This window comes from Lichenostomus cassidix, chromosome 11 (genome assembly GCF_008360975.1).
Source record: "Lichenostomus cassidix isolate B80296 chromosome 11, HeHo_3.0, whole genome shotgun sequence".
Classification (NCBI taxonomy): domain Eukaryota; kingdom Metazoa; phylum Chordata; class Aves; order Passeriformes; family Meliphagidae; genus Lichenostomus; species Lichenostomus cassidix.
The window spans coordinates 1,193,641-1,218,972 of NC_139492.1; the positions used below are offsets into that span (position 1 = coordinate 1,193,641).

The 25,332-nt window shown below is 47.6% G+C and overlaps 1 protein-coding gene across 2 annotated transcripts in view; it reads left to right on the forward strand.

Annotated features, from left to right (window-relative positions):
- ANKRD11 (ankyrin repeat domain 11) overlaps positions 1-25,332 on the forward strand; it is a 128,616-nt gene that overhangs the window by 21,462 nt on the left and 81,822 nt on the right. For both annotated transcript variants that reach the window (XM_085071327.1, XM_085071328.1), the window contains exon 2: positions 829-908. The gene's annotated coding sequence lies outside the window, so the exon portion shown is untranslated. The remainder of the gene's footprint in view (positions 1-828; positions 909-25,332) is intronic.

Genomic DNA, 25,332 nt, shown 5'->3' on the forward strand with positions numbered 1-25,332 from the left:
AGGATGGGGAGCTGGCAGTTCACCCTTTCTCTTGTTTAAGCAGACCAGAATAACATTGCTGGGACTGGGGAAGGCCCAGTGCTCCCAATGCCTCAGGTTGCTGCTTTCCATACCTCTGCATCCCTCACCATCCCACTGAGCTCCTCCAGCTTGGGAACGGCGAGGAGTGCAGGTTTTGGGCTTGGAATCTGCCAGCCCTTTCATGTGCCAGTTAATGAATGTAATTCCCCTTTGCCTTGGGTGCTGAGAGCTCCTGCTGGTTCCTGCCCGGCATCAGAAATTGCACTTTGGGAATTTGTAGCTGAAAAAACATCCTTGGAAGTGCAGCAAGAGCTGGTCAAAAAATTCAAGTTAGGGGTTTGTAATAGATCTGTTGCTATTCAGAGCAAAGGTGAGCTTGAAAAGAGAGTACTTGTGCCATGGATAATTCCACAGGAGTTGTTTGGGAAGGTGAATTCCTGGCACAGGAGCTTCTTGTGGCCCTGCCTGTTCCTGGGTTCATGAGCTGTGCAGGGTCTGGGGGGTGGCATATTTTCATTTGTGAATAAAATACCTCTAAGTCCATGCAGATGGTTACAGGAGCCTTGAAGCAGGTGATTTAAAAAAAAAAAAATTATTATCAGGAAGCTGTGGAACTAGGATGCTTGGCAGAGCTTCCACTCTTTCTTTTATTCCTCTGTTTGTGCAGACTTGTTATCAGGAAGTTTATTTGTGGATTAGGCAAGGGTTTGTTCTTGGTAACCTTCATGTACTCAAATCCAGTGTGTGTGTTGTGAATAAAATTCACTTGTCTTAATTTTCTAATGAACCAATTCCTGTGTTTTTCAGATTACACAGCGTTTTTGGGGCACACCTCTGTTGGATTTTAATATATGTCCTGTGAAGAACAGCTTTCAACTATGGAATCGGTAAATATTGACTTTGCTTCTGTCCAAAATTTCTGGTTTATTCCCTAACAAGTGCTTGTGTTTCTGTTGGACTGTTTGGTTTTGCCTTTTTAAAATGTTTTTCTTCATTTTCTGAAATTTGGAAACAAAAATTGCAGATTCTATGGAATACCTAAAAGGTACTAACCAAGAATATCTTGGGAGTTGTCTGTAGTTCTGAGATGTCATTTTAATTTTAGATAATTTTGAATATAGCAAGTTTTTCTCTGACTTCAGTGAAATAAAAGTGAACTTTCCTGTGTGGGCGGTTCCAGCACAGGTTTGCCCAGCAGACTGTGCAGCTTGTTGGTGCTGCTGACTGCTGAGTATTAAATAATACCACAGTCCTCTTTCTTTCTCTTTGCTTTCAAAATGTCTTAAAAAACCCCAAAGTCTCATAGTTTCCCAGTGTTACGTCTCCTTGTGATTAGCCTAATTGAAACAGATGGCACCTACGTTTCATTTTGGGCAGAGAAACCTCCCAATCTGCTGAGCCTACAGTTGGACTCAGTGTTAGGATTCAACTTTTTGGGAGCATTAACAGATGCAGAAATAACAGGCTGTTGTAGAGTGGAATATAGGGGGGAAAATGAGATTTTTGCTGCTGTTTTTTGTGAGAGGGTGGGAGAGGCTGGTGCTGTCCTGGAAATGCCGATGGTGTGGCTGGAGCTGTAGACAGGGCTTGCTGTGGCTGGTTTTTTTGCTGTGCTGGTGGTTTGGTGTGATGGGAGCTGAGCAGAAGCTGGGTGGGCTCATCTGGGCACTGTGTGTCGGGGGGATGGAGCAGTGTGGGGCTCAAGGTCACCCCAGCATGCCCAGAAATCCTATGGAGAAGCCTCCCGGTGGATAACTGCAGTGTGTGGCTCCTGCCTTGGGGCCCTGGGTCCTTGGCTGACCTCTGGGTTCAGGCTGCAGTGGGATTATTTGTGTAGAGGCTGTCAGCACGATAAAGGCTGGAGCTGCAGAGTTGCTCCGTGTAGTCCAGCCCTGCTCCATAGGGTGCCTTTGCAGGCTGATAGGTGTCTTTTGTCCTGGATTTTGAGGGGAAAAAAAAAAGAAAATCGTTGTGTTTAGTGTGGCCGTGATAATTTCAAAGTATTCAGATGGAGACAAGATGTTATTTCAGCTTCCCCTGGTGAATATTAATAGCAGGAGAAGCTTTTCACAGTGAGACAAAGCAGAGCAGGCATTGGTGACTCTCCCGGTGCCGTTAGGTAATTAAAGTGTATCAGGTGTGAGCCCTTTTCCTGGCGTGTGCAGGAGCTCTGTCCTTCTTCCTGGGAGCTCTGCAGGGCCCTGAAAAACCCAGCTCAGCCCTGACATCAATTATAAATCAGGCTGGTTGCTGATTGCTGCCTGTTTTATTCCATAGCTGGGGACGAAGGTTTTTCATTCAGAGTTTTGGGGTAAGTGGTGTTTGGCTTTTTGAATGCAAACTGGTCTTTTTGAACTAGGATAACAAAAACCTACCCAAAATTCAGGTGTGTTTGCACAACCCTGTTTGGAAAGGTTTGCTTGAATGGTTTGGGTCAGAAGGGACTTTCAAAGCTCATCCAGTCCCACTCTTCCCATGGGCAGGGACACCTTCCACTGTCCCAGGTTGCTCCAAACCCCATCAGCCTGGCCTTGGACACTTCCAGGGATGCAGGAGCAGCCACAGCTTGTCTGGGCAGTGGTGTTTGCTGCTCTTTTAGCTGCTGGCAGCAGGAGTGGCTGCTCCACGCCGGGCTTGTCCTGACATTCAGTGCCTCCACTGCTCCCCAGCCCTGGTGCTGCCTGCCAGTGCCATCCGCGTGTTCCTCACGCCTTCCAGGGAAGCAGAGGGGTCAAGGCTTTCTCCGAGCAGCAGCTTTGCTGGTGGCTTTGGCAGTGGTGTTTCAGGGAGCTCCTAATGAATATGCAGGTGTGGGATTAAAGGGATGAATGAGGAGCAGAATTGCTTTCCGAGCTGCAGCCGCGCGTTCTGACCTCCCGAGAAGGGCACGATTGTAAAGCCGAGGCCTGGAGTGGAAAAGCAATTACAATACATGCTGCCAGGATTGAATTGTCCTCGGAAAGTCAGATGCTGCAATAATGGGAGCGTTGTTTAGGTGGAACGTGACTTCACTTAACTGCTCGGTGTTTTTCTATTAATGCTCTTAAACGTGTTCACATACGGTTCTCAGGTTTTACTGCTCTGGGGGAAATCGAGCTCAATATTCCACCAGGAAGATACTTCTCTGCAGGAAGTGTTCTTCTGAGCTTGCTGCCTTTTCCCCCCATGTGTTTAAAATTTTATCCCTTCCAGATTAGAGGGGCTGGAAGATAACACTGTGGCAGTGCAGTGTACATTGATTCTTTAGTGTGTTGGTCATTGTGGAGCCAAGGAGAGCTTTCCGTGGGGTCCTGGGGTAGGGAAATGTTGGCTTTTGGGTTGAGAAGCTGGTGTGTTATGAAGCAGGGCCTGGGGAGGAGAAGCCATGTACAAGGGGAATTAACAGTCTGAGAGAGCTGGGATTGTTCAGCCTGTGGGAGAGAAGGCACTGGAGAGACCTCAGAGCTCCTGCCAGTGCCTAAAGGGGCTCCAGGAGAGCTGGAGAGGGACTTGGGACTAGGGATGGAGGGACAGGACAAGGGGGAATGGCTTCCCACTGCCAGAGGTCAGGGTTAGATGGGATATTGGGAAGGAATTCTTGGTTGTGAGGGTGGGCAGGCCCTGGCACAGCTGCCCAGAGAAGCTGTGGCTGCCCCTGGATCCCTGGAAGTGTCCAAGGCCATGGCAGGGGCTTGGAACAAAATGAGCTTTGAGGTCCCTTCCAACCCAAACAATTCCATGATTCAATGCAGCATTAAAGAAACAAAATTGTGTGGCTTGTGGGTTTGCTGATGTCTGCTGGAGCCCTTTTTCTTGGAAAAATAGAGACTTGGGAAGCTCCATAAAGCAGCTGGGTGGCTCTTCAGGTGTGGGTTTGCCCAAAGCATTTCACCAGAGCCAGTTTGGGTTTAAGCTTGCATGGCTTGGCCTGGGCAGGGGAAGTGGGGTTGGTGGGGAGCATCCCAGCTCGTACACCCCTGAGAGGTGGGGCTTCAGGGTCCTTAGGAGCAGTAGATGTTTGTGTGTCTATATTCTGGTCTCTTGGGCAGCACTGAAGTATCACAGTCTAAATTTAACTTCCAAAGCCATGTCTTCACTGCCAGCAGAGGTTAAGCAGAGGTGGCTTTACTGTGAGCCTGGAGTTCTTTGTGGGTCAAACAAGCCTTGAGTTTTTGGACACAAAACCCTGCTGAGACCTACAGGAAAGAGCTTTAAATCCTTCCCCCTGTCCCCGTGAAAAAGCTGCTTTTTCAACTGTAATCTCAGCACAAGCATTTGCTTTGAGTAGTTGAATTGCTGCTTTTACAGTTCTCTGTATTTTCCTAGAATTTGTTAAATTGCCAACGTTATTCACATGGCACTTTTGGCAGGTGCCACCTACATGCCCTCAATTTGAAGGTACCTTTCAGGAGCAGTGTAGGTAGGGAGGCTCCTCTCTTGCATGTCAGATGTTGGAGAGCGCAGCACTTCCATTAATTCACTTTCCCTGACCTTTCCACTGCTAATAAGCCAAGCTGGAGCACAATGCAGCACCTTAATGAACAGACCCGAGCTGAGCAGGGGCTGCTTTGAAAAATGTCTTGCTTGACTTGTTCGTTGGGTGTAATTTTGGTCCATTTATTCACCATGGCACAGACGGGAGTTCTTGGTGAGAGCAGCCCACAACCAAATACAGCCCTTGTTCTCCTCCCTCTTGTGTTTAGAGCTAGAGAAAATCATGTCAATAGCTGCTTGAAAAATAAGGAAAATGGTTGGTTGGGCTTTTTCTCTGATGTACTTGCTTTTGAATAATTTTATTCTCTGAGGGGCTATATTGTGACCACAAAAATCTGAATTTTTAAGAGAAATATAATTTTGAGTTAGGATTTTGTAGATTTCTATCAGCTAACGTAATGTGCACTGAAAAATGTTTGCTTTTGGGTTATAATTTTGTAGACTAGTATCAACCAACCTGTAATGTACACTTAAAAATCTCGGTTGCATTTAGGAACAAGTTCATTAAAACAAGCAGACAATGCAGGGGATCATAATTTCCAATAACTTCCAGCCTGCTATTTTATGGAGGAAGACTCCTGAGCCACCCAGCCTGGGTGACACAGGGAGGCTGAGTTTTTTTGGGAAGGTATCTGTCGGTTTCTTGGCCAGTTCCTACTTCCATTGTTGTGCAACGGTGTTCCTGGGTGTGACCTCTTGGGAAAGTAAAAGTGCTGGAGGGCAGGTTGTGGGGTGGTGAGCGAGGGTTTTATTTATCACCAAAGCATGCTCTTGAAAGTTGTGGCCTCCACCCTGAGGAAGTGACACCGGCTGGGGAGTGAAGTGGCAGCGTGACACATGATATGGCTGCAATCCCTTGTTTTCCAAAGGTTATCCATCACGGTGTGATTAAGTGCAGATGATGCTCTTGGCAGCAGGAGGTGTGCAAGATGTTCCACCTCTGGAGCTTATGGGCCAAAGGCCCACGGGGAGGACCAGGATCTCTTGTACTTCTGGAATGAAGTTTGGGATGTTCTTGTTCTCTCCCTTTTTGTGTAGGTAGTGGTGATCCTGAGGTTTTGACATAAAAATCCTGAGTTTAAGTGAGAGGAGTGGCTTTGTGTTTAGGGAATTCATTCCTGTCGTGGGAATGTAGACAGAGATGCATCAGTGACTTGGTGTCTTCAGTGGGGCTGCGGTTGGGAAAGTCATTGTCCCCAGGAACAGCTCAGCTGCTGGACACCCTGCGAGGTGGGAATGAAGTGGGAATTGTGGCTCGGAGGTGTTCAGCAGCAGGAGCGCCAGAGTGTGAATTTATGGAAACCTTGTAGGGAAGGTGATTTGGCTGAGCCACCCAAGTGTCTGACACAAGCAGGGAGTTGCAGCCTGGTTCTGTCATACATGCATGGGAAAGTGGGAAAAGGTTATTGCAAGCAAATGCAAAAGTGGTGGATCTGTTTCACTGATAGCCCTTGGAAGGGGACTTCTGATAAAAACAGGAAACAATTCTGAAAAAAACTCTAAAATGTTGGATGCCCCATGTCTGGAAGTGTTCAAGGTCAGACTGGACAGGGCTTGGAGCAGCCTGATCTTGTGGAAGTTGGGGTGGAATGGGATGAGCTTTAAGGTCCTTCCCAACCCAAACCATTCCATAGTTCCATGCTGAGTGTGGAGATGGGAAGCAGGCTTCCTTGGCTGTTTTCTTGGCTAAATTCTTGGTAGGGCTTTAATTTTGGAACACCGGGAAAACAAGGGCTGAGCTTTGCTGGCTCAGCCTGATTCCTTCCTGGCTTAAGACCTGAGGACTCACTCAGGTGTTCCAGCCGTGTTTTTGCTGCTGGGTGTTATCCCTGTTACATGGCAGTTTGCTGGACTTCTCCACAAATCCAAAGCCGAGTTGTGTTTAACAATGACTGCTTTAAGGAGTGTTTGATGTTGGGCTGTGACTGGACAGGCTGATTGTTTCCAGTTGCTGGAGCAGGGAGAGGGGAGGTTTTGGGTGTTTTGCAGAACTTGTGGACATGAAGGGAGTGAGGGGCCGTGGGCTGTGCCCACCATGGGCTGGAATTCCCAGAACTGCTCCCTGTGCCTGGGTGTTTGGGAAGCTGACACGCCTGGCTTTGGCCTCAGAAGTGGCTTTGGGTTGGTGGACAAACACTGAGCACTCTGCTTTGCCTCAGAGCTGTTCCATCCCTCGCTGCCTTCCCACGGCCCTGGCTCATCCCAGGAGCAGGCAGATGGCTGCAGGAGCTGCCTTGGGGTGTTTTGGGAAGGCACAGCCCTGGGGTGAGGGCCGAGGCAGAGCAGCAGTGAGGAAAGTGGATTTCTGGAGCTGTGGGACTGGCTGAGCCTCAGCACTTCCCCCAAGAGTGGCGTCTCAGCTGCGATGGTTTTAACTCTTGAATTTGGAACAGACTTAGCAGCTCACCTTTGGGGGTGGGAGCTTGGGAGGTTGTCAATACTATTGCCTGGAACCATCTGTTCTACCACTAAGTAGCTGCAAAAACCAGTAATTCATTCCCTATTTTTTTTTTTTTTTTTGGAGGAGCTTGGGTGTAAATCTTCTCCCTTGTTATTTTTATGGGCTCCCTCATTATGGAAGACAAGCATCTCCACGGTGCTGGAACTGACATTCTCCCTTTAATCTTTCATCTAAATCTATTTGAAATTTAAATCCCCGTCGTTATCGATATTAGAGGTTACTTTGGAGCGCAACAGCTATTTCTGCGGAACTGGGTGCGTGGGGCTCCCTTATCAGCCAGGAATGTGCTTGTGTAACATCACCTTTGTGGATGAACTGCTCGGAGAGGAGTGGGGATGGCAGCCATGTGTACAGGTTATTTTGGGAAATCGCCACTGGAAATGGATGCTGTGTTTGCTTTTGCAAGTAAAATTGGTCATGGATTCTTGTTTTCCATTTATTTTTGCCCTGGTGGTGCTGACGTGGAGCTGGTGATGGTTTGGTGAGGATGTGCTGGTGGATCTCGTGGGGAGTCATGGGAGAGCCAAAAACAGCATCGACTGTAGGACAGCCATAGACCACTGCAGTTACCTGGAGTTATCCCAGCCTGGGGCTTCACTCCCAGGCTTAAACTGCAGGATCAGGATGAAGTTACATCATGTAACCATGTTAATTTTGGGGCAGGAGGTCCCAGGGACTGGTGGTGTCTTTGGTGTGCAGGTGGTGATGCTTTTTTAGCACAGAAGGACTTGGGACCCAGAGAAACCTGGTCTTGGTGTCTCTGCCCATGGCAGGAGATAGAGATGAGCTTTAAGGTCCCTCCCATCCCAAAGCACTCCGTAATTCTATGACTTTCCTGCCCAAGGCCTGGTGTTGGTGGAGATTTTACTCTCTTCCTTGCTGTGTCACCAGAGTTCAATTTTCCAGGTGTTTATTTTGGTGGTTATCTAAATTACAGAGCAAATGCCTGAGGGCTCTGTCGAGGTGATACCCAGTTTTCCCAGCGTTACACCAATGCCAGAAGTTGAGTTTTGTCTGATCTGAAAGAACAACAGTTGGATTTTGATGGAGTTTGTGTGGATGGGAGGAGTTCTCTGATTTTGGTAATTTTTATCCTTTTATATAATTTTTCAGCTGTTGAACAGTACAAGGATTCAAAGGTCAGCACTGAATAGCTCTGGTTATTCTCTGCTGGTCCTAAACTTATTGCTGGTGTCATATGAGAAATATACTTTCTTTTTATGTTGCACAGTCAGAAGAAAATTATTTTGTTGTCTTCGGTAGTTTTTACCTCATTCTTGTAGTCTTGCCAATATCCTGTAGTTGTTTTTTGCAGGAAGCCTTTCAACATTCTCTTAATTGGAATTAACTTTTGTAAGAGAAATGCACGTTTGGGTTGAAGATAATGTAGGAAATAAATATTCAAGGAAATTTATTTTAAGTTAGTGGAAAGATGTTCATTGGAGAGCTTTGCTTTGGAACTGTAACTTTGGAGAGGTTTAGGGTAATAATAGAGTAATAAACCAGCTCTGCTCCTGACTTCTGTCTGTGAATTCTGGTGGAAGGGCAGCTCTGATCTCTAGTCTGGTGATCAGGGGTGTCCTGGGTAGGGTCAGGAGCTGGACTGGATGATCCTTGTGGGTCTCTTGCCACTCAGGATATTCCGTGATACTCTGATTCTATGATTATCTTGAATAACCTTAGAGACTGGTAGTAAGTCTACTTGTTATTGTCTGGTAAATTATGTTCATTAACATAATTACACAGTTTTAATGCTGAATGGAAGTTACATGGAGTCAAAATCGAATAGCAACAGGTAGTAAATAATTGGACAAAATAAAAACATGAAAACAAATAATGAAGAAAAATAATCATGTATTCTTTTCCTGTCACCAGTTGGGGCTGCAGCTGGATGTAGCAGCTGCCCAGTCCTGAATCCTTTCTTCCTCTCATTTTTAATGCTGCTTTTACAACAGTCTGAAGGAAATCTCTGTCTAAACCAACTGGTAGCAGCTCCTCTGGGCTTTGCCTTTGGCGAGGTGTCACACAGCTGAATTCTCCTTCCTTTGCTAAATTCTCCTCTCTTTCTCCTTGCAGTGTTTGGTTATTTAGTGCTATAAGGGGAACTTGAATATATGAATTTAGCCAAACCCTTGAGTATATAAAGTAGAGAAACTTCCCCCATTCCCTTGACCTCAAGCTTGCTGAGGTAGGAAAGCATTTAAAACACCCACAGCTCTATGTGCACATGCAGATGTATTTTTAAATGTCCCCTACTTGAAGGTCATCCGCAATTCCAGCTGAAGTGCAGTTTGTATTTCGTGTAGCCAGAGACTGTCCTTGGGGCTGATTCCCGTGGTGTGCAGGGAGTGTGGGACTTGGACCCCAGGAGAGGTTTTCATCCCAGTGGTGCTTTGGAGCTGCCCAGGGGGAGAGAGTCCAGAGGGGACCAGGGAGCTGCTCCAGGGCTGGAGCTCCTCTGCTCTGGGGCCAGGCTGGGAGAGCTGGGGGTGTTCACTGGGAGAAGAGAAGCTCCAGTGAGACCTCAGAGCCCCTGCCGGGGCCTAAAGGGGCTCCAGGAGAGCTGGAGAGGGACTTGGGACAGGGGATGGAGGGACAGGACACAGGAGCCTTCAGAGCTGCTTCATCTCCTGTTTCCATCCTTGTGAAATGGCACCAGGCTGGGAGGCACTCCTATGTGAGCCCAGGCCATGATGAGCCAGAGGTTTAATTAGATCTTCAGGATGGGTAACTGGAGCAGTGAGCTGGCCTTAACAACAGCGTGGAATTCCAGGGATGTGTTCTTGGCCCAACCAGAGTTATTCCTCAGTGTCTCATTCCCAAGCACCCCTGGGCTCTGGAGCAAAATGCTGTGAACAGAAAAGCTCGACTTTCATGGTTTACACACCAAAAGCTGCCAGTGAGGGGATGAACTGTGGGTTTGATCACCTCTTGGTGGTGTCTTCTGGTGCTTCTGTCTGTAATTTGGATACCTCCAGGACACTGCCCTAGGCTGAGAATGACCCCTTTGTAATGCTGAATTAAATAATTATAATAAAGTATTAAAATTACCCCCTTAAATAGTGATTTTCTGTGCTGTCACCATACAAATTGTATGGTTTTCAGCATAGACACAGCTTATTTAGGAATCCTGTGCTGCCAGTGATGGTCCTACCCTAGAGGATGTGGTGGCTTAAAGGTCAGATGTCACTTTAAAGTGAGTGTTTTTGTGAGTGAAACATCAGGTAAAAAAAAAATATCCCTGTGCTGAGCTTCCTTTGCTCACAGAAATAGTTTCTGTATTAATATTTAATTTACAGTAGCTCTGAGGAATGAAGCAAGTCCTGGACTCTTATTTTTTTCTAGTCCTTAATACATTTCTTTGGAACGACTCTCGGATATAAACAAGAAGGACAGAGTGTCCTGGGCAGAGGAGTGAGACAGTTTGTGTTAAAACCATAAGTGTTCATGGCTTTAACATCGGAATGTTCAGCATTAAGGATCCATCAGGTACCTTGGAGTAGCCCTAGCTCCCAATGACTCTTTTTCAGTCTTTTTTCTCCTGGGATTCTTCATGGCTTTACCCCTTGATGCAGATTTAGATGTTTTTATTCCTGAAAACCTCCTGTTCCTGATGCTGCCAGTGCAGAGCTGTGCTCCAGCTCAGGAGAAAGTGGGTTCAGAATTCCAGACACGCTCCTGGCACAGCTTCAATTAAAAGGTGTTGAAAGAGGCTGGATTTTGCAATTTTGCAAAGTTGGAATTTTTGTCCCTGTTAAAACCTTGGGGATCCCTGGGAAAGGAGCTTGATCCTGGCTTTTTCTGCTGGGTGAGGAAGAATTTATACCGTCATCCTCCTGCTTTGACCCAGTTATGAAACCCTTGCCTGTAAAATTATTAATTTGGGGACTCTCAGCCATTGCAGTGTGAGAATTCAAGTGGTGGGAGCTTTCCTGGAGAGCCACCTCCAGTTTAGCCATTAAAAGCTGGTGATAAATCCGATGAACTTAGTAAATTATATATTGCAGTGTGCCGTGAACCTTCTTCATTACTCTGGAATTAATCAATGACTTGGACTACTTTTTTCCCCCTGCTCAGCCATACTTTCACAAGGTATAATTAAAATAAAAAAAGCTCCAGTTTTCCTTTTTGTTCAACTCTGCTGTTGTTGAACTATGTGTGGTTTGGACTTCAGCCCTCCAGAATGTTGGCAGAAATTCTTGTCTGGAAAGAAATGGTAATCCTTTTGGGGTTGAAAAATGGGGAAGGAAAGATCTCTGTAGCAGGGATGATTTCAGGCAGAATAAGTAATTTTGCACAAATATATAACATGCACTAGCATTTGTGTGATTTTATATAGATATTCATAATTTTGGTGGGTTTTATGTCAGATTTGCTGATTTTTAGTTTATTGTAGCCATTCCTATTTTTAAACTTTTTGTATGAAGCTTAATGGAGTAGCTAAAGTTGCCCATGGAAATGACTGCAATTTCAATATTACATTTTAATTCAGCTGAAGTGATAGAAGAGTGACCTAAATCTATCTTTTAAAAATTTGAATTGCTTCTTTTACCTTGAAAGCAGCCAGCAGAAGGCTACACCCATCCCTGTGATGCTGCCTGTGTCCTACAGAGTTATCTGTGCAGACTGGAAGGAAAATTGTCCACTTCTTTCAGCTGCAGAGTGAGGGTCTGTCTTTTTCTTGGACATGTTAGGAATACTTCTCTGAGAGCAGTGCTCGTGGTTTTGTACCTGCAGGGGGTGATTCTGGAGGTCAGGATGACTTTATAAACCTTGCAGGATGGGCTTCCCCTCGTTCCCCAGCAGAAGCCCTGGCAGCAGCTCTCCCAGCTCCTCAGAAAAATCCAGTTCTTGTGGAAAGCTCTATTCAAGCGCAGGCTCAAGCTTCGAGTTGTGTCAGTCTGACAATGTTAATGTTTGTTTTTATGCCGTTGTTCAGCTCTGTTTGATGTCACTGCTCTGGCTGGAGGGACGCCTGTGTCACTGTGTTCGTGTGGTGCCAGCGGCCAAGCCAGGGATTCTGTTCTGGCTGCTCCTGGGGAGCTGTGGAGCTGGAGCTCAGCCCTGTGGGGTCACAGCACCCCAGCCCAGGGCTTTCCCAGGGCGGTGTGTGAACTTCAGGCTGGGTTTGCAGCAGAGGGGTCATAGCTGGGGTGGTTTTCCTGGTGATCCCCTTTCCTGGTGCAGGGTGAGGATTTGAAGGTGTGGAAGTGATGGGGTTTGTGACGAGTGGCCACTTTGTCACACTGCTGCTTCCCAAATGGGCAGGCTCCAGACTCGATTCACTGTGGACAGAATGCCCAGAACTCCAGTTTGGAGCTGTTTGAACAGTTTATGTGAGGAGCAGGAGGTACAGATGCCGATGAGGGTTTGGGTTTAGCAGCCTCTTCAGTACCTTTGTGATTTTGGGTGCCGATGAACGAGAGAGTGTGGAAGCACTTGAACAAAGAATGTCTCTGGAAGTGGCCACTGGTCATTCTGGCACACACTTCCACCAAAGCTGCTATTGTTTTTCTCTTAGTTAAACAACAGTCAAGCTCACGCTGGGGCTTTTTTCTTTTCCCTTGCAGTATAATGTTGGCTTTTATGTGTCCCCTGGGCGCACACCCGGCCGTGTGGTGGGCCAGCACACAGATGCATTGTTCAGGTCCCACATTCCAGGCAGATCAAATGCTCCTGCACCACATCAGCTGCACATCTGCAACTGCTAAACCCTCGGCGGCCCTGCCGGATCCAGGTGCCATTCAATTACAGGTTAAAGGCAATGAGAGCTGCTGCTTCTCGGGCCTTTCTGTTGAATTCTGCCGGCTTTGATTCACTACAGCTGGTGAAACAGTCAGGCTTGGTTCAGGCATGTGTGGAAGAGAGCTCATTTCATGCTTGGAATTGTAATTATGTTCTTTTCTTTCAAGCTGCCAGCGGTAAAAGATGTCTTCTAGTGTGTATTATCTAAATAAGCTGTAGTGTTTAAATGTTTTCTTATTTCACTTTAAGAATGTGGCAAAATAAATTGTGCTTACTCTTCTAGTTTTCGTTCTGGAGCAATTAATTCCCTGTAGCTCTCCTGTGGTCCTCACTCATGGGCTCTGGGAAGCTGCTGTGTTACACTGCAGTTAAACAGCTCTGGGCAGCAGAATTGTGAAAGTGTGGGCACTGCCCTGGCTTGTCCAGTTGGCACTGGTGTCACCTGCTGTGTCACCTCCCTGGTGTCGCCTCCTGTGCTCTCGGATTGCAGGTGGTATTTGCTGTCAGCCATCCATTCCATCCCAGTCATCTCTTGGAGTCATAGCTGCTGTGTGTGAGGGAATTCTAATTTGGGTAACACACATGAGCAAGGGACAGAGAGTGCAAACACTGCCGGGACAAGAGGGAATGGGTTTATACTGAAGGAGGATTGATTTAGATGGGATATTGGGAAGGAGTTCTTGACTGTGAGGGTAGAGAGGCACAGGGTGCCCAGAGAAGCTGTGGCTGCCCCTGGATCCCCTGCAAGTGTCCAAGGCCAGGCTGGATGGGGCTTGGAGCAGCCTGGGGTAGTGGAAGGTGTCTGTTCCTCAGAAATGTTTTTCATGTGCAGCTCTTGGAGCTTCTCTGTGAATTTTGGGTGTCTGGAGTCAGCACTTTGATCTGCCTTCCCTCCTCTCTGGAGTCTGTCTGCTTGTCTGTGGTCTTGAGGAGAGAGCCTGATAGTCATTTCAGTGTCTCAATGATTGACTGGAAGTCACACTGGATAAATCTTTCATGACTGGAAACCACTTAAGCCACGAGGTGGCTGGTGATCATTGGGTATTAGTGGAGAGGTTCTACCAAACAATCAGGGAAAATTGAGTGGCAGAACATGTAATTTATGACTTCATCCCAGCTCTGTGGGGGCAAGTCAGTGAGAATCGAAACACTGAAAGAATTATATTTGACAGATATTTTAAAGAATGACTCCAGTTAGTGTCATTTATTGCTGGAATGTGTGGACAGATCCCCAGTCAAAGCCCTTGTAGAGGCAGTGCCAAAACCAGATATGAAAGAGTGTGCAAGAGAATGAGAACACGGGATGTGGCCGAGGGCTCGAATTTTCTGACAGTGGGCAGAAAGAATGTTCTGAGAGGGTTTTTTTCAGACATGTTCCTTTGATAATAAAGTTTACAGATCCTACTTGGTGTTTGCTGAAACTCCTGCTGGAAGGGGATTTGCTGGAGTTTGGAAGTTGAGCAATGGAGGTATCATCACTGTGCAGAGACCAGTCAGAGAAACTTCTGGAACATTCTGGAAATTATCTCTAGGATATCTTGATTTTTGCCTAGCAGTGATATATGGCATAGGAGAAATTCATTGCCCTGTGCTGGAATGTGCATTAAAAATACCTGGGCAGGAGTTTTTCCAGGCAGTGGCAGGTAACGACCCTCGCTCTGAAGGAGGAAACGTTCTAGAAAAACATTCTTCCCTCAGATGTTTTGTAGTGGTAATGCCTCTGCAAGTATTAATCTTTCCTGTCACAATTTGGCACTCACTCCAGCTCCCAGCAGGGGTTTTTCAGCTAATCCCTGTCTGGAAGATTTTCCCTTACCTTACATTAATTTCTGATCCCAACATCGTTTGAGGGTTTGTGTTCAGCTTAAATAAATACACCCTGGGCCATCCTGTCGACTCAGGGTTGAACATGGGGGCAGTGGCAGTACCTGTGAGTGTTCCTGGAGCTCTCACCTCTCCAGCCACCCCCAAAACCTCCCCGCCCTGCACTGTGTCAGTGTTATTCCCCTATGGCCCTGGAAAAATTACTTGATTTTTGGTTTCTGTGCAGAATTTTCTTGCCGTGAGTAGCTCACTTGGAGAGGAGAGTGGCAGATGTTCTCACTTTAGCCCATGAGTGACAGCTCCTGAGTCAAACATCTGCCTTGCTGCTGGAATTGTCCCTGAACGCTGCCATGCTTGAGAGGCAGCCTAAAGCTCGCTGAAGCCAGCCATGCCCATGCTCTGTGCTCTTGGAAGCAGAGGCAGCTGCCATCAGCATCGCTGCTCAGCAGAGGCAGCTGTGGCTCAGGATCCATCCTCGGCTCGCCTCGAGCACACTGATGGCACAGGAGGGGACATCCCTGCTCCCCGGGCAGATGGGCTCATCCTCATTGCCACAGCCAACCCGTGTGGGCACCTCAGGGTCAGCACCGGGACTGCCTGTCCCAGAAAGTCTGGAGTTTGGGTTTGGTGGATTTGCCTCCATGGCATAAAGAATTGCTGTCAGTGAGTGCTGGGGAGGATTGTCCAAAGCAGCCTCTCAGTTCCCCTGGTTTAAGTCCATGAAAATTTTGGGATTTTTCCTTTATCCTCAGAGTTTATCCTTTTAAATGGTTGTGTTTCTCCTGTTGCTTTCCTTTCTGACCAGTGCCCCAGTCTGTTCTGTGACAATCAGGGTGTGAAGCTGCAGGCCTGGATTAGTGCTCAGTGTTCCACAAGCACATCCCAGTGTGGATTTGGTCATTCCAGGGGAATGGGTCTGCTGTTTTTCTCAAGTTTTGTAACTAATATTCTCACAAGCTGAAATTTCTGTCAAGTCTCTGCTATAGACCTGAGGAGAGGGAAGAAACCCCATAGCTAATAAACCACTCTTGATTACCTTTTCTGGCTTTAGGTTTGTTCAAAACCAATTCAAATTGAAGTTTTTAAAAAGAAGTCATCTTAGTTTTAAACTTTCCAGGCTTAGCCCACAAATAGCCAGCTTTGCTTGATTTGTGCTTGATTTTTTTCCACATCCCAATTAAAGTGAAGCTCCTGGTGATGCAACTCAAGGTCCCCTCTAGGTTTTGTGGCTTTGGCCTTGCCTGGGGTTGAAAGTGCTAAAGCTTAGTCTTGAATTCAGCCCTAGTCTGGTGCTTGTCTTAGCAAGGGTGATTTTGGAATTATCTCTGAGCCCTGCCGTGCCTGGGTGAAGGTTGTGCTGGGCTTTGGAGAGTTTTTGTGGTGTCTGAAGAGGAGCCTTGAGACCGGGAGCTGGCAGTCACACTGTGGGGGGAGTGTGTAAACTTAGCCTAAAGATAATTTATGGTTTCTAAAGCTGCTGCTGAGTAAAACTTTCCAAGGCTGGCTCTGACCTAGCTCTCGCCAGTGTAAAACTGAGAACAGTCATCTCAAAGTAGCATTTTGAGTTGTGTGGAGGGGAAAGAGGAGAACTTTGCTTTCTCAAAGGCTTCATTGGCTGTAGCTGTGCAGCTCTCTTCCTTCGAGCGTGAACCGCGGGGTCACCGTTCCGTTACCTGAGCCTTGCCTGCTTTAAACTTGCCTTATTGGTTTAAACTTGGCTCGGAGCGTGGTGTTTTTTACTGGGTTCACTTCGCAGCAGCCGTGGTGTCAGGGTTCTGATAACCCCCTGGGCTGTCTGTGCAGCAGCACGGGCTCTCTCCCTCTCCGTGTTCCCGCAGCCGCTCGTCGGCACCGCCGGGAGAACTTTGGGTCACGCCGGGTTGAGCTGTTGGCAGCGACGCTCGCGTGTTGGCAGGAGCTTCCCCAACAAGATGCTGGAGAGCAGGGGAAGATTTCTCCTTGTTTTTGCAAATTAGCAAATGAAACCCTAAATAAGTTGCTAAACTCAGTTTCCTTCTGTTGGGTTAAGAGGAGGGGAGTGCTTGGAAACCTTCGAGATCTTAATTGGCCCGAGTGTGCTAAAAACACCTTCTTTCCACCCCAGGCGCCGCTTCTATCTTTCCAATACATTTGGCTCGCTCAGTGGCAAATCATTTTTATAACACTTGAGAAACTGTATAGCTCCAGAAAAACAGGATGTGTGCCCTGCCTTATATTTTAGATTCGCTTTCCAAGTATTTTTGGGGGTTGCTGAGAGCCCAGCCCAGCCCTGTTTTGGGATGTTGGGGCTCTGCCTGTCAGTTTGGCGGTGGTGGGGTGATACTGACAGTGGTGTCCCTTCATGGAGTGATTTTCTCTCAGGGTAACGACTGGTTTTATTGGAGCACAGATACCCAGCCGGGCTGCCCAGCCCTTCCCTCGTGCTGGGTAACGGAATTTCCCTTGGCCAAGGCCGGTTCTCTATCAGCTCCCAACCAGGAGTGTGCTGAGGTCATATCCAGATACTGTCCCCCTTCCCCTCCCAAGCTGGGGACGAGTTTCTCATCTCTTCCTTGGGCTGATAACGGCGATTCCTCCTTCCCACAGAAAGCTCTGGAAGTTTCTTCAAGTAGTAAAGTATTGTTCCTAACTGTTTTCCAGGGCTTTCTATGGTAGATGGTTGGTTTATTCTTCATGGCTTTGTTCACTTAATTTTGCATCTGATTTTGGCATTTAAAAGCTTATTATTTTAATTGAAGCGAAGAACATGCTGCATTTCCAAAACCTTCAGTCTCACCTTACATTTTCTTCCTAGTAGTGTTTTGTTATTTTTAAATAGCATTTCATTGCTTCAGAGCATAACCACATTACAAAATGTTTTTTGTCTGAGCTCTGGCAAAGGTGACCCTTTGGGTCTCTGACTCAGAGACTCTCCTGATCCATTTCTTTGTCAGTTCTTTCCTTGAATTTTTCCTCCCATTTACTCTTCCATAGTGACAAGTTATCCGAGATCTTGCAGTGTGTGGTGATTTCTTGCTTTTAGGGTTCAGTGTAGAGAGCGAGTCAGTTTTTACAGTTCCCCAAGGAAGTGATGTGCCGTTATTTTACAGAAACCACTGACATAGCACATTTTAGGCCTGGCCTGCTGACTTGGGATTGCAGTGAGCTTTAAAGTGACAGTAAATCACTTGTGACTGTCTGCAGCTGAGGTGGCCCCAGGGATGGTGGTGGTGGGGCAGAAGATCCCATGGCCACCCACTGCTGCAGGTCTGGTGACACCACACCGGAGCAAATGTGACCTCAGAGTTGGGTGTCCCTTCACCCAGAGCCTCTACTGGTGTCCCCAGGGTGTGGAGACAAGAAGCTTCTGCATGGGGGGAGAGTGAGAAGCTGGAGAAATGTTTCAGCATAGGGAATATGTCTGGTTGAGCGATTTGTAGAATCATGGATTGGTTTTGGTTGGAAGAGACTTTAAGGCTACTCCAGTTCCACTGCCTGCTGTGGGCAGAGTCACCTTCCACTAGACCAGGTTGCTCCCAGCTGTGTCCATCCTTCTGTCAGTCCATCCCGCAGAGATTTGGGTGCCTCGTTTCCAGCACAAGCACCAAGCTTGTGTAAAATGGAGTCCCCCTTGCAGTGCTTCTCCTTCCCTGCTCCCAAACCCTTTGTGCCTTTGGCAGGACAGGCTCAGCCCGGGCTGGGGAGGCTGGGCAGTGACCGGGCGCTCACCTTCCCGCAGGGACGAGTGTCTCCCGCCCGGCTGCTGAGCCCCTCTCTTCCTGCGGGCTGTGCCGGGCAGCGGGGGGCTCAGTGCAGCTGTGGGCCTCATTTCCTCAGGAAACCAGGCTAAAAATACCGGAGCAGTGCTGGGGAAGTGCTCCACATCGTCGGTCCTGAGCAGCCTCTGCCCAGCTTGTCCTCCAGTTCTGCACATCTGCCAATCTCACGTTAAATGTGTCCCTTTCTCATTCCCGACGTTCCTCCTGTAGTCCCTGTCCCTTTTCCAACCTGGTCTCTTTAAAACAGCCCTTTCCAAGTCCTTGCTCCAAATATTAGTGTCCTTTTTAGCAGTGGGAGAGCATCCAGCTCAACGGGAGCTTCCTGTGAAGAGGCAGAAGGGTGCACAGTGGGCCAGGAGGAGTTGTTCTTTTAATGGAAACTGTGCACTTTTCCCCATGGATGGTGGTGGGATCTGCCTGGGTTTGGTGTGGCTGTGGAGGGCTGTGTTAAAAAAACAAGGAGTGGTTTATGTGGGCAAGAAGTCAGGGTCTAAAACTGGGGCATGGCCTTGGGTGGCACTGTCTGCTGGTCCCTGTCCTTCATCCCTCTCCATCCTCCTGTGCCACGGACCATCGCCTGAACCCCAAACTGCCATCAGGGAAAGGTGTGCAGAGAAACCTTGGCAGTGGGAAGGGATTGCAGGCAGGAGATTGGCATGAGGGATGTTAAGTTTTAAAAAAAGTGATTTTCTTTCAAATATTAATTGGCTGAAACGCTTGCTGTGTTCTCTCCTAAAGCGTTTTGCAACATCCCACTGAAGTTACAGACAAATTGAAGCTGAAACATTGCATTTTTTCCACAAATGTGGCCAAGCTCCAGGACCATAAAAAGAGTTTGGAAAGGCTGTAAAACACATGTTAAACAATTTTTTACTTGAGGCACCTCTACAATAATTTCTTTTCAAATAAATTAAGTATTTAACTTAAAAAATAATATTAAAAAATATTGGTAATTAAAAGCATTAGAAGCAGAATGTTTCTTCCTTAGCAGATGCATATTAAGAAAGTGATACAGCAACAAATAATAAATGAAATATAGTAAAATTTGGACTGCATAAACCAGTGATTGTAATTAGAGATGTTCCTTTCAAAAGCAAATGTTTGACTTCACTGGCATAATCAATTCCTGTGGTCGGTTTTTTCAGTAGTTACTATGGAATATATACTAAATCAGAATTTAAAAAACAAATGCTTGTGAGATTTAAAATCTCTGAATAACTGGACAATGCAGAAGCTGTGCTGCTTTAGAATCTTCAACTCCTGATCTGGTCAGAGAACCTCAATATTTGATGCTGAGATGAGTTTATGAATTAAACACCATTGTATTTTTGCACAGGCAGGAAAAGTAACATTAGTGATGTCTACAAATGATATATTTAACATATTTTAATTGACGTAAAATGATTTTTAAAATGCATTTAAACTCAGCATTATTTTCCAAGGAGGACAGACTTTAGATCTCGGCACAGAAGGTATTAATACAACTCCGAAGTGAAAGCAATGGGCACTTCCCATATTTTTTGAGTCTAGATGCATCTTTTTAAATTAAAGATGGTTTGAAGAGTGTGCCTGCGAACTGGAGATTGAGTCAAGCTGTGAAATGCCAGCGATATGTCATGTGTTCTGTATGTATTATTTTCAGTTTTTACAGAGGAGGAAATTTTGATATTTAAACTTTTCCAAATGTCAGCTGGTTCTGCACAAAATAATCTTCAGTCTGAGTCTCACCAGGAGCTGCGTGTCACCGGGAAACCTCCTGGGAGCTGAAAAACAAGGAAGTTTTTCCATCTCAGAACAAAGTCCTGTGGGAGAGGATGTGGTTGAGGGGTGGAAAGGAGCTCTGGAAGGTGGATGCTGGGAGTTGTTCTCTCTGTACAGAGGCTGGAGTGCCTTGAGCTGAGCTCCAGACGCCAGAACCCGAAGGCCAGGTTGGACAGGGATAGTGGAAGGTGTCCCTGCCATGGCAGGGGGTGGAACTGGATGAGCTTTAACATCCCTTTCCAAAACATTCCATGATTCCATGAGCTCCATCCTTTCCCTCCCCTTTCCAAACCTGACATTTATTGATGCTGATCTGAGACTTTGGATAACTCCCCAGCTTGGCTCTGCATCCACCCTCCTTGTGGAATTCTCCAAAAATTGTAGGCAGGATGGGGAGCTGCCTTTGCAAGTGTCTTTGGCACTTTGCAGAGCTCCTACCCGCATGTCCCACAGGGGCTGCTGGAGCATCTTTGGGAAAGCAGCTGGAGGTGTGTTCCCTGTGCAAAATGCTGCTGTTATTGTGTCCCGTGGGAATTGTCAGACTGGGAATATCTGTGTCCATTAGTCCCATGCTAGGAAAAATACTCAGTTCTTGCTGACAGCCTGAGGAATCATTAGGACTGGTGACTTCCAGTATTTTTCCTAAGCCTCGGCAGAACCTGACTTAATCTTTAATGAAAACTAGAACCCAGCGTGCTTGAGACTTTATATAGCAACCAGCCCGACCAGTTCCGGTGTCCCACCTCCCTGGGAGGGAGTGCTAAGGAGCTGGTTGGTCTGGATGCTTCTAAGGATGGTATTTAAGGTGTAAATGTGGTTAAATTTTACACATGAAAGCAGCGTTTTAGCCCAAAGATACTCTGCACACGCCCAGGGAGGAGGCTGGCAGCAGAGCTGGGCAGAGCTCACAACCCACTGTTTTCTTTTAGAAAAAGTGAATTCTGCTGATGGCTCTTCCTGACCTGTCTGGTCTGTGGGAGTAATGCCAGGAAAAAGCCACTGTACATTTTCTTATGGATGGGGAGTGTTATGTGCTTGTGGTTTAACAGCAAGTGCTTTAATTCTGAGAGGCAGCTTCTGTGTCTTCTTGGCTGGTGGGTTCCAGATCTGTCCTTCATCAAGCCCCCAGGCAGCTGTGGGGGGAAAATTCCAGCTGCTGAGAGGAGAGATGGGGAAAATTTGTGAAAATGAGCTTTGACTTCTATTTATTTTTAAGAACCTGCTCCGTTTCATCACCTTGTTGTGGTGCATCTTCCAACCCTGAGTGTGGGTCACTCATCACAGCAGCTCAGCTTGGGGGGCATCATCTTCATTCTGCTGTGGCCAAAAATTGCTTTGGTGTTTAGTAATGGGCAAACTTAGGAACTGAATATGGGCAAGGAATTCTTTTTTCCCTGTGAGGGTGGGGAGGCTCTGGCACAGGGCGCCCAGAGAAGCTGTGGCTGCCCCTGGATCCCTGGAAGTGTCCAAGGCCAGGTTGGATGGGGCTTGGAGCAACCTGGGCTGGTGGAAGGTGTCCCTGGCCATGGGAGGAGTGGGACTGGATGAGCTTTTAAGGTCCCTTCTTACCCAGACCATTCCATGATTCTCCTAAAGAAACATCCTCAAACCACTTGGTTCTTCAGACTGTGAGTACTGGGAGGGACAAGGAACCAACAGCTCCAAAGGAAACAACATGTAAAGACAATTTTCTGTGGAGTTATCTGTAAAGGATAGAACATTATAGCTGTGAAAATCGTGTAGAAATCCAAACTGGTCACCAGACATTGCAGAGGTGTCATCAAAAAACTGCTTGGGGAATACAAATATGGATTTTAGAAAAGCTGCTTGGGGAATATCATCCTGTGTTGTGGAAAAGTTCATTGGGGAGTGTAGTGGGACACCTCTAGCTTCAGGGAGCCAAGGCACAGTAGGGCAGGTGTGTCTGACGTGGTGGGATCCTTCAGATGGTGTCACATGGAAGGGATTTGGGTCAAGTCCTCAGCTGCAGGTGAAGTGGGAGCCCTGGTGGTGTCTGATGGACCTTTATCCCACTGGAACCCTCCAGCTGTGTGGGGTGGTCCCTGAGTCCCCTGGCTCGGGGCTGCTCTCAGGCGAGTGCTGGTGAGGAGGTGGCTGCCAGAGCTCTCCTGGCTGCAAGGCTCGGTCCCGGCAGGCTCCCCTGAGGAGGAGCTGAAGAGGCTCCAGGAAAGGCACATGAGCAGGGCTGGCTGCCAGCTCTGCGCGGGGCTGGAGCACATCGGCTGCACCGGCACAGCACGAACCTCTCCCGATCCCGGGGTCCTGCCAGGGCTTTTCCTCATGCAGATGCAATGCTGTTTCACTCCACGGGTTTGGGGCACCTTGTCTGGGAGAGCCAAAGAGGTGCATTCCCTGTGGAGAGGTAATGCTCGAAGCTGAGCAGAGTGACCCAGACACACGTGGGGCAAAGTGGTCACAGCCTCCCTTCCTGATCCCTCCAGGAAACCAGACCGGAGGAATTTTTCACATCTGGCAGTAGGGATGCATTTTTAAATCATTTTTTGTCAAGGCAGAGCAGCTTTACGGTGATGTGAATGTCAGTTGTACCCACCGGAGCGTTGCGTGCAGTGCCGAAGGCTGACTAACAGCCTGGGTGGATCACGGTCCTTCCCAGTCCTTCCCAGCCGGGCGGATCTCCCTCCTCCTGGCAGCACGGCTGGAGCCCAGCGTGGCTCTGCTGCCTGAGTCAGTGCAGCTGCTCCAACAACTTTGTGGTCCTGGGCAGCAGCGAGGCCGGTGGGGGTGGCTGCAGGGATCCAACAGCGGCGTTCCCATATGGCTTTCATGAAAAACACCTCATTTGAGTCTGGTTTTTGATCTGCTTCCTGCTTAAATGTTGAATACAGAAATATATTTATTGGGGTGGAGGGAATTAAGACCTTTCCTGCATGTTGTAATTTCTGTTACTAGTCTTGGTTTTCTGTAAACCCATTAAAAATGATATTTCATGTCAGCTCCTTCTGCTGCAGTCCAGGCTTAAATGCTTCCCATCCGTCGTGCCGGCACAGCCGCTTTTGGGCCTGTCAGAACTGGATTAGAGATGGCAAATTTTATTTTTAAAAAGGATGAAATTTTTTTGTCTGGCTGTATTTGTTTCCAGCCGAATTAGTTCCCCGCTCTGATTGCGGCAGGTCGCTGAAGAGGGTGGAATCACTGGATGTGGTGGTGCTTTTGGGTGAAACCTTGGGTTTGATGAGGACTTAAAAGTTGGTTAAAAGTGGTCTTTAAAGGTGGTGCAGTTATTATACACCAGCTGTGGTTTTCAAGGTCTTGGCTCTGTGCTTTCTGTTGAATGAGCCACTTGATGCCTATTTAAAAACACAACTGAAAACCTTAGGATAATTGAATAAGTAGGTGGTGTGATGCCAGCTCCTCCTGGTTTTCGGTGTGTCTTGATGGGGGTCACCTGTCTGGAACTGGCTGGGTATGGTTCCTGCAGGGACATGTCCTGGCACTTACCTGGGCTTTGTCTTCTGTGCTTAAAAATCCCTTATGTAGGGAAAATGGCTCAAATAGAGTTGGAGCTCCTGGAGATGCCATGACAGGAATCACCAAATATTTAGGGTTGGAAGGGGCCTCTGGAGATCATCCAGCAGGGGCACCTGGAGCAGGTGACACAGGAGCATGTCCAGGTGGGTTTGGATTGTCTCCAGAGAGGGAGACCCCATGCCCTCCCTGGGCAGCTGTTCAGGGCTCTGCCACCCTCCATGGGAAGAGGTTCTTCCTCAGTTGAGGTGGAACTTCTTGTGGTTTAGTTTATGGCTGTTGCTCCTCTTCCTGTCACTGCTATCAGCAAGAAGAGCCAGTGTTGTGTTGTGAACACACCGGCAGTGTGAGGCTGCTCTGCCTTTGGGTAAAGGGATTTTTTCCCCACCTTCCCTACAATTGTTTTCCGTACTTTATCCTGGCAGTGAAGTTGCTTCTTTGAGATGAGCTTAGAGTTTGGAAGCCGTGTCTGTGTGTCCCTGCTCCTCAGCTGAGCCATGGTTGCAGCTCCGTAAACCCAGGTTTGCCAGGAGGAGCAATCCATCCTGCCGGAGCTTTAGCCAGTGCGTGTGGTGGGAGAACTGGGAAAGAGGAGTGGAGCACCCCCTGCCCCCCCCAGCCCCCTCGCTTCCTCCCAGCCTATTGTTGGCATTCTGTGTGTATTCTCCCTAGGAATTAACTTGTCCCCAAATTGCCGGCGCCGCGTACGCACCGATTTTCCAAGCTTCCCTGCACCTGTCTGATGCGCTTTCCAGTCTGGGCATCACAAAACTGTTTGTCATTCAGGGGGGACAATGTCCCCTTGTGTACCGGGCTCCCAGAGGGAGGGGCTGGGTGGGGGGCACGGCCCCGCTGGCGGATGGGCTTCCCATGTGAAATGAGACGGGAAGACAAATTGCTTCCAGAGCAGCGTTTCACACAGGCGGGAGTGCGATCCTGCTCCAGCGGCAGCAGCGCCCACTTGTCACTCGCATTTCCCTTATCTGGGTTAAATATAAAAGGGGGCAAACGGGGGTGAAGAGAACACGGGAAGAAAAGAGCTTTTCGAGGGCTCTGGAGGCTCTGCTGGTGAGCTGCTGCCCTGGGATCAGCTGCAGGTTTGGATGGCCTGGAGCTGATCCCATACAGATGGTGCACCAAGAGCCCTGTTGGTGCCGAGGAACTTCCTGGTCACTTGTGCAGGAATAACTTGCTTCTTTTTCCATATTTATTTTCTGGTGAAACTTTCTGTGTAGGGTTTTCCTCTTCTGCCTGGGGATATCACAAAACCTTGTGTGTGTCTGGTTTTTATGTTGGTCTTTAGGCTTTATTGTAGGAGTATCCAATGTTTTTCCATGTTGAGTGTGAATATCTTAAAGAAGACACAACAGTGTGACGTTAATTTTCTTACTCTGATAAACAGAAATGCAGCCCAGAATTTTAAATAAATGTGGGATTAAAGTTCAGTGGAGGTAATAGAAAAGTTAAAGTCTGGGTTCTTCTGAATTATCTATACCTTTGGAAAGAATAAGGATTCTCTTAAGTTGTTTCCTAATGGTTAAGACTGCTGCTGCACCCAGGAGAATGGAAGGAGAGCTGCCAGCAGGGAGACAAGGGGCAGGAAGGGTTTAGGGAAGGAGTGCAAAGGTGTAGGGAAGGAGTTTCCACAGAGAATTTCCAGATGGAATTCTTCAAGGCCAGGTTGGATGAGGCTTAGAGCAGCCTGGTGCAGTGGAAGGTGCCCTTGCCTATGGCAGGGGTTGGAGGGTTGGCACTTCAAGGTCCTGTCCAGCCCAAACCATT